We start from the raw sequence: 10,104 nt of genomic DNA on the forward strand, positions 1-10,104 counted from the left end.
GATGTGAGTACAATGACTAACTTTGGAAAGAAGATAATCAGAATAAAGATAGTTGGAACAAAATGTTGTTATTAATAAATAGCACTATTTACATTATATTTCTACAATAAAGTTTCATTTTCAAAACCATCTCTATTTTAGAAGTTTTAGAAAATTCAAAAAACCATCAGAGATAACTGGTTCTTTCAAGTGAATCGCCAATTGTTGTGACCATCAACAACCCCCCTTTTTATTAGTGTTAGCAATAACATTAATAAATAGGGACCCTTCCAAAAAAAAGCAAATCCTAGCATTTAATGTTGCCTTTTGTTTTTAGAATAAAATGAGAAATCAAAGTGGAACTTGCTAAAACATGTAAATTTACCTTTTCATACTCCAAGCACATAAAACATCACAAACTACGAGTTTCCTTATAAAAAGCACTACATGACCATAAGACCTAAGAAAATCTTTATAAAGGAAAGTCTCAAACATTAAGAAAAGCTTTAAAAACCAACTTTAAAAATGATATTACCGCATCACAAAAGGTCACAGCGAGCATCCCTTATAAAAGTAACTCCTCGAAAATGCAATCCGCAAGAATGCGAGATCACAAAGATTACAGCCTCATCGCATCGCAAATTTCAATTTCGTAGTGCTACTTTATTTAACACACCCAAATTTTGTGAAATACGATAGCCTCTCACAAATTGCATATCGCAGCCGTGCGACGTAACGATGGTTTTTTAACGATAGCAGGTTTTGCGATATTGCGAAGAAAATCATAAAATTTCTTTTATCGCAGATCAAACGGCTCAAAGTTCTAGGACAGTACTTTCCATCGTTCGATGCAAAGGTATGAACATTAAAGTTTAGCTTAATGGTCCATTAGTGGTCATTTATTAAAAACGATTCAGATCAAGGTAAAGGACCATTTGACGCAAGGTGATATCTTTTAATATGATTTAGAATTAAAAGATTTCCCATCACCTTATTTTTGTATTTCTATTGATTTTTCCTATATTCACTATCATCTTTATTGTACCTTTGCTCTCTGCTTGCAAATTTTAGGAAGGGCGCATAGAGCATAATACACGACGAAATGGAGAAGAAAGGAAAGGCACCCGCATCTGAGAAAACAGAAATGACTCCATTATTTACAGACACTACCTATACTAGGGACGCCACGATATATACCTAGGAAGCTATGTACCAGTTGTTAGAAGAGAAAACTCGAGAATTATGAAAGTTACAGTTACAGAAGATGGATGTGGAACTTCTTAAGCATCCTTAACTGAGCTTTCATGCTCATTTATACATTGCATTACTACGATGTCGAAGATACTCCCCTACACTGATATGGTGAAATGGATTATAGATCACGCAGACATATCTGATAGAGAGTTCAAGACAGCCAATCAACGAGTCATGGGGTCGTTTACCCCAAACAATTTGAGATGCATGTACCATTTTCCAAAACCCCAGGCTAGCTACAACAAGTAATTTGTAGAAAAGTGCACCAAGGAGAATGAAGACTTGGCAGAATGCACAAAGCACTAGTCAAACAACGAGGAAAGATTAAAGAAGGATAAAAACGGTATGTATGCCACTGGGTCTCTTTCTTCTCCTTATTGTTTTTCCGCTGCAATGTTATGTAGACTGTTTGGGAGACCAGACATCAACAAGTTTTCATCAGAATGGTTACCTCTCTTGGATTCGGCTACCAATGCCACCATAATGGATTGGACCCAAATTTTATCGAATAATTTAGCCTCTGCAATTTTAAGATACATAACTAAAAGAAGCTTTACTTCAAGGGTTTACCCTCCTTTATTTTTAGCACCTATGTTATGGATGCTATTTGTTTTGTTTCCAATTTTCCTATTAAGGGATGGAAGTGGACAATACAAAATCCACTTCCCATTTAGGTTTATCACAAAGTATTGTGGGAATCCAATTTCATCCTACATTTCTACAAGATTTGCCATGGAGTTATGCTCCCTATTCATAAAATTCTCTACAACAAAGATGCCGCAAGGTTTTCCCCAGAAGCTGAGGTGGACATTCTCCCTGTGGGAAAGGTGGTTTGGGGAAGAATTATTCATGTATATCAGGGTGTTTGGCAACATTGCTTCACCCCATGTGCTACCTTTGCACGTCCCAACAAACTAATGGCCAGGGAAATAGCCTATCAGACCTGTGGTGTGGGGGGAATGAGCAAGGTACTAAAAGATTCTAAGAAGGCCATTTGGCCCCAATTTCCTGTAGTATGCGGAGCTTTTGCATTTTTTGACTTAGGTCATTCTTTTGAAGAAGTTGATAATATGTTATGCTTGCAACTACCAAAGTTCCCTGGGAGGCAATATGATCCCTTTGGTGTTGTAAGTAATTTTACTATAATGGCTAAAATAAAAGTGTTTTCTAATGAAGAAGATCCCTTTGACGATGTATTTCTGTAGAAGAACACGTTCAAAGAGGTTCTACATATGGCATGAATTCAGTTTGACCAAGAAAAACTCCAAAAGTTTTACATTTACAAAAGACATAGGTTATCAAAGGTCTCGTTGGACCAATTTCTCATCGAACCAATAAGGGAGCCAACTCCCAGTGTTAGCATAATTGGAAGTTTAAAAGAGAAGTCTAAAACTAGTCTTGAAAAAGAATCAGCTGAAAAATTTGATGATCAGTGCAAGAGTGAACACAGCAGAAGTGAAGGGTCAATTAAAGACAGAGCTCAATCTTTAGAAAATCCTGACCAGCAGGCTTTGTCCCCAAAGCAAGCTGAAGTTCCCACACCCCTTACAAATCCAACAAAGCCACTTGTAGTGGATCTAGAAGGGGAATGGGAGAATTTTAATAAGAATCAACACTGAAGAACAGAGCGCAGAGCCACTTACAAACCCAAAAGAGACAGCCACATAAATGGTGGTAGAAGGGGTTATCAAAACTCAGGAAATGGATCATATTCATGTTGCTTTGTCGTCTAAAATTGTACTAAAGATAGAGGAGATTCCTCCTCTAGACGTATTTTATATCCCTCAACATAAGGCTGTCATCAGAAGGCAAAGAAAGAAAAGAAAGTTAGATGTCATGCTCGCTCCATAGGATGAACCTATGGATGTTCTTTAGAAAGATCCCACTACAGACCCATTAGAAAATTTAACTAGGCTCTCTCAGATCGCAAGAGCATATGCTTCGGCAACAATTGATAAAGCAACAGAGGTTCAAATTCTACTAAAAGAAAAAGAGGATAGGATTTTGTTTTTGGAATAGCAACTACAGCAAGTCAGCATCAATCAAGAAGCAGAGATATAGTTGGAAAAACTCCAGCAAGACTTCCAGTAGATGCAATTGGATCATCAAAGTAGTTTGGCTAATAAAGAAGAACAGTTACAAGCTATGATAGAACTGCATAAGGATGATCCCAAAATTAGGGAGTTTATCACAGAAGCACTTGCTCTTAATGCCCAGCTCTTGCAACAGGAATAAATACTCTGCCGGAAGATCTTTCAATGGAATTCCCATTGTGAAATGAGCGATAATATTACAAATCAAGTCATAGATTTACGACTTGATTATGATTCAATTTTTAAGAAGGTTTCAGACTTCTTGAATTGGCAGAGATTTGAAGAAGAGAAAAGAGCGGAATTTCCCAGAATTGATGAATCGCACAAAGAGATGTTATTTGCAAAATGGGATTTCCGGCTTAAAGAAGCAGAACAGGCGACGGAAGAGGCAGCGACAACAGCGAACAGTTTCATTGAGTGCATAAATGAAAATCTCCACAAGGCCAATTTTATATCAGAGACTACCCCAAGATTCCTTCCAAAGGCACAACAGCTTCAAACAAAGTGGAAACAAATAGCAAAGGAAAAGGCAGAGGCGATTAAATAGGTAAACAGGTTAAATTGGGACATATACTGGCAGTGCTTGGTAAAGCCACATAGCCAATGGATGACCCTGAAATGCCTCATAACCTCTGACGAGAAGATAGTGCTAGCTCTTTCCAACGTTGTATTTGCAAGACAATTAAAAGCTGAAGTTGGCCAACCGACGCTTTTGAAATCGATGTTGTATATTTGCAATCTAAAGGATCAGATACAAGATTTATCATAGATACAATTTAGTTTTATTTTATTTCATTTTTACTTAAAATAAGGTAGGTTGTTTAAACTGCCTCATTTATTTTTGTAATATTTATTTTTAGATTTCATAGAGTAGTATTTAAACCCCTCTCATGCATTTAGAGAGGGGTCCAAAGTTTTATAAAAAACAATTCTTCACAACGTGCAATTTGCGCCCCACTGAGGAGGTTTTGATCAAATGAATGGAACGAGATTTATTTTTATATGAGTTTGATATCTGCTATTGAAATGCACTTTTGTACTCTTAGTGGATGTTGAGTGATTTGAAGATAAATCTATATTATTGCAGCTCATGAGTAGAACTTATTACCAATGGTATTTTTATCTCCTAATACTTTTTACTTATGTGCTAAGTGATAAATCATTTTCAGTTATTGGTATATGAAAGTCTGAATATTTAGTTGTCATTATTGCACTTCTATATGGTGATAACTTACTTTTTACGCTGAGTATATGAATAACTCTTATGCGATATGTTTCTCATAATTGTTTTGACTAACTTTTTATACGAAACAATCATTTTTAATGGATTCTTTTCTCGTGGTTATTGAATGATTTTCATTATCAATTGCTGTTAGAAATTATTTTAGATCGCATAAGTAAAAATTACTCCTGCGACAGTTTAGAGTTAGATGTTTTCTTTCATTAGAATAGATTGCATATGATAGTTAAAAGATAGAATAAATTTAGAACCAGCATTCGCCCCATAAAACCCCGAAAAGAAAAACATCACCCCGTTATTACACCCATCATAAACAGATTGGGAAATTGGTCCCATCATCCCCAGGAGGAGCCACTATTCCAAATGGAAAAGGAGTTGCATTAAGGTCCGAACTGGGTGGTTATCCCCCTTGTTGTAGACCCGATTTTCGAGCCTTCAAAAGATCACTAGGCCCTAAACTGAGACACCAGTCTCATGATTTATCACAATCCACACCAGATAACTAAGCCCTAAATAAAGACTCCACCCTCAGGCTTTACCATGTATCCTGCTAAAACTGGTTAAGCAATTCCTAGGCCTTTGGGAATTTCCTAAGACCACCTCTAGCCTAGATTTCAAAACCATCCAACAATTCCAAAGCTAAAAAACGAGAGAAAAATCTCATCACGCCATGGCTACCTAGAAAAAGGAAAGGTAAGGTTGAAAACCACTGTCATAACCTGACAAAACCATGCCACCGACAATAAGAGAACCATATACAAACACGCAAAGTCATGCAAGTCAAAACCAGCTAGGAAATCACACATGCAATATGTTACCTACAAGTATTCCTGCTGAAGCTGCTTGGTCATGCTCTTCTTTGCTTTCTCTTTGATTTCCTTTCCTTTCTTTGTCCTTCCTTTTCTTTCATTTCTCTTCCTTACTCCAAACCTGAGAAAAATCTTGCCAACTGATCCTCAGAAGCGTTTTTATAAATGATGCCTATATTTTCTTCATTTTCCATTATTTTCCTTCAATTTCCTCCGCACATGCAACCTATGACCTTTCACCTTGCTTTTATCCTATTTTCCTTTATTTTCATAAAAAAATGTGCCAAAATACTTTTTTGCCTTTCCAAACCCTTAGCCATTTCCTTATCCATAATAAATTGAATGAACACCCACACTAGGATGTCTTGCCCAACTTTCATCTTGGAATATGTGTCCCTTGTCGGGTTGTGTTATATTCTTTCCATGACTAGCCCACATAGTTAACTAGGGGGTTAGAAGGGGGGCAAAGCCCCCCCTTGGTTGCGCTGATTGTGTAGTGGGGGGGGGGGGGGGGGGGTGGGTAACGGGGGGTTTGAGGGATACCCGTAACCCCAATTTATGGGGTTCAGGGCAGCGCCCCGGAAAATTTTGGTTTTGGACCCTATGTTAGGTTGGGTGGACCCAACTATGGTTTTGTGCATGATTTTCGCACATGTTTTTGGATGTGATGGTTTTTGGTCCATGGTATTGGATGCTTCGGCATGTATAAATATCTATTATAAAATTGAAAGAAACATAGTCTAATTCTTGTGGTGTAACAACTCCCTAATGGGTCTAATTCTTGTGGTGTAACAATGCCCTAATAGACTTTTAGCTCTCGGGTATGAAAACAACCTCCTTGCACCTTCTTATATGTCATATGATAAAATATTATGACAGAGATATGAAGGCAATATATTGAACCCCATAACAAATATATCATGATAATCCTATGACATAGATATCATGACAGACCTATGACTATTCTACTGTATTGTTATTTCTAATGTTCTCTCTACATAATTGATTAAGATGATATTGTGTGAATACACATAATTGCTTAAGATGATATTGTGTGAATACAATGTGAAAATGTGAAAATGTTTTAAAATATAATTATCTACAATAGAGATGTCTAGCCCTAAGAAAGTTAACATTGTTAGAAATCTACTCGTTAATTTTTAATGATGAATATTCTTGAGTAAATTTTAAAAAGTGAAATAAATTATATGGTTGTCAAATCTGGTCCAAAAAAATAAACATCTATATGGGGAGAAAGGAAAAGTTATAGGTTGACTATGAATGGTAATGAACCTATTTTCCCTGTTGAAAGCATGGATAGGTTTGTAATTTTAGTTTTTGTTTCTATTCTTGTTTTAAAGTTATTATTGACTTGATTGGTTTTGTAAAATACTAAAAAATGCTTTGTCCCTCTAATCCTCTTGTTGTTTTCTTTTTCCTATGTGGTGGTAGTCTTAATTATGGCAATACTTAGAGTGTTGGTGTTTGGAAATTCCTAGATACAATCATGCCATGGCTAAATATCCTCCTCCTAAAGGGTGTTAATGTGACAAGATGCATGACATAAGGAAGGATAGAGACACCTAGCTAGTCAATTGGAAGGCCTTCATAAGGCCATAGTCTACATTAGTACCTAGATATAATCCGAAATGAAGTAGAATGAAGAGTTGGAAGGGTATAAGAATTCATGGACCCTAGTTATTTAATGCAAGGTGTTGTAGTCAAAGTTTACTTTTCACTTTTCCTACAAAAAAATTATATATATATATATATATATATATATAGATGTAAGGACTAGGATTTTTTTTATAGAACAATCCCTTTTCAAAAGTTTTATTTATATTTGGTATACAAGCCTAACATTTTAGGATGAAAAGTGGAACCTTAAACAATATAAAAGTGGGTCCAAACTTTTATAAATCGGAAATTAAAGTGCATGCAAGTTTGGGGTCGGATTGTCGCTTATTGGGATCAGCTAGAGGAATCAAAGTGTTTTTGATAGGTTAAAGAAATAAAAAGTTACAGGGTGAGGACCCATTAGAAACCAGGATGGATAAAAACCCATCTCCAAATCATTGAACACGATTCATTATGACAGGTCCCTTGTGCTTTTCACAAGTAATTATGGGGAATCCTTGGAAGTGGTCAATGGTTTTTATGAAAACCACACATTGGAAGTTCGTGAAAACTCATGTACCCATCAGGAAAGAAAGAAAAGAAAGTACGCCCTTAACCATAATCAATCCATCTCACCCCTCCACATCATCTCCCATACATCCATGTCACCCTTCCATACCCCTTTCATCATCAAGATATTTCATTTTCTTGCTCATTACAAAAAAGATAAAAGGTTGTCCCACTTGTTAATAATTTCTTTGTCCTCTAATTGTAGAGTTACGGTGACCAATGTCCAAAGTGTACATTTTCGATTCCACAACAACATTTGACTCTTTGTTATCTCTAGTTATTGGGTAACTCATAATTCCACATTTCTTCCTTGTCCTTTCTTTCAAATTGTGAACATGGATAAAACCTAGAAATCAACAAAAAACATGTAATCTCTGTGACATCTGTTCATACACCCCTTATGGATAAAGACGCCGAAGTATATGATTCACGTTTCTCCTTGCACCTTTTGGAGATTCAACATGATAGTCTTGACCATTCTAGCAACTCAGATACTATTTTTTGATTCATATAGTCAAAACTTTATGATGTAATTGTCCCACATACCTATAACTTCCCCAAATTCATTAGTTACTTAGTGTCTTCCTTTGTCCCACAAAGGAATTTTGTTATGTCTTCTTTAAGGGAGAATATTTTTTAGGTCACTTCAGAGCTATACAAAATTCTTTTAATTTTCCTACAGTTTAGAATCCTAAGAGATTTATAGATGATTCCTTCTCCTTACTTATAGACATATTTCTAAGGAGAGTAAGGAAGGTTGGTTTAAACTCATTCAATTGCCAAATTCCAAAATTCCTCCACCTACAGTGAATTATCCAAATACCTTATTTTTTGAAGTTGCATAACATGTCTTAGTTATAATTTAGTCTCTTTTGGGAGAAGATGATATTAGGATAGTAAATGAACAAGCCCTAGGGTTTTTGAGTTTGATGTTGCAACCACATATTTTTCTGGATATCCCTTCTTACCTAGCCAAGTCTATTATTTTAGATATCCCTATTTCTTGGTATATATGTTCTTATATGTACATGACGATAAGTTTGGCTATATAGGTTTGAATATGTGGAATTCAAAGAATCAAATAAAATTTGTGATTGAATGGAATAGTGTTGTTAGGAAGAAGGAAAATAATGAGGGTTTTGTTATTAATTATCATCATTCATGGGCATTGTAAGTATTTTTCTTGAAGAAAAAGAGTTTTTACAACTCAGCAAGGACACCAGAGTGGGAGATTGTTATATTGTGGAAGATTACCTTGAGATAAGACTATATGGGGCCGAAGTAACACCATATAATTTGCCAATATTTTTGCCTATGAGGATATTTTCTCTTGAATTTATAAGGCAGAGTCCAAATGTTGACCATGTTCATTTTGTTCCTGCAGAAAGGTTATATTTTTAAGTTTGAAAGAATCATTAGGCCATTAATTGTGAATAAAAGACAAGGCTTCCTGCAAGTTGAAGAAACGATGAAGTAGTTTGACTTTGATTATGGAGAGAAGTAGAAATATGACCCTCATCATATAATTTAAAATAAAATATGGGAAATCAGTTTTGTACCTTATATTCATGAAAGGAAGCTGAAATGTGAGAAAATGGAAAATCAAGAAACATAGCAAGGAAGAAAAATGCAACAAAGAATAGATTTTCAAATCCTTGTAGTGAGGGAGAAGATATTGGAGAGAAATATACATTGATGTTGAGGTAAAAAAAAATCACAATTTAAAAAGAGAGGAAAGGTTCAAAGAGAAGAAAAGTCAAGGTACAAGTTAAATTAACAAAGGGACCGTCAAATCAACCAGGTTTTCAAATGCAGTTGGGAAACATAGAGTGCTCTACCTCCTCCTTTGTTTCCATTTAATTGGAAACATTATAAATTGAATAAAATCCCTCCACTATAGAAGCGTTACGGAGGAATAACAAATTGAAGAAAGAAATCATAAGGTGAGAATCAACATGGAAACTTAACTAACATAAGAAGAAACTCCAACTTATCAAACAAGACTACTCTTTGCTATGGAGTTAGAAAGGAACCAACTAAAATTTTTCCTCATGCATCCAACTGTTCAGTCTCTTCTTTTAGGACCTAATTTTAAAACATTAGATCTATCCATAAATGTAGTTGATATCCCACTGGATGACAAGATTAATTTGCATAAACAAGCATAGTAAATGCTATAGAGTGACCTAAGAAAAAGTTATTTAAAACATTAAGTAAAGAAAAAAATCTTATGGAGAATTTTTAAAATCAGCTCAAGCAAGAAGAGGCAACTTTTAGAGCACTACATATTCAAAATGTGGACTATAAGAAGCTAGTTTTTAAATAGGGAATAGAAATAATAAATAGGGAATCTATCAAAACCATGTTTCCAAACACATAATCTGAGATGTATTCATTAAGGTAGAAGTTGAAAATTCTTGGTACGGATCACGCTCAAACAACTGAACTAGCTCAAGTTGAGAAAGAGAAGGACATCTTGATGAGAGAGTTAGTGGACAGAAAAGGAAATTATCATTTTGCAAGAACAAGAATAGGGATTGCA

This window comes from Pinus tabuliformis, chromosome 7, assembly GCF_031772625.1.
Source record: "Pinus tabuliformis cultivar Carrire ecotype Pingquan chromosome 7, CPIR1, whole genome shotgun sequence".
Classification (NCBI taxonomy): domain Eukaryota; kingdom Viridiplantae; phylum Streptophyta; class Pinopsida; order Pinales; family Pinaceae; genus Pinus; species Pinus tabuliformis.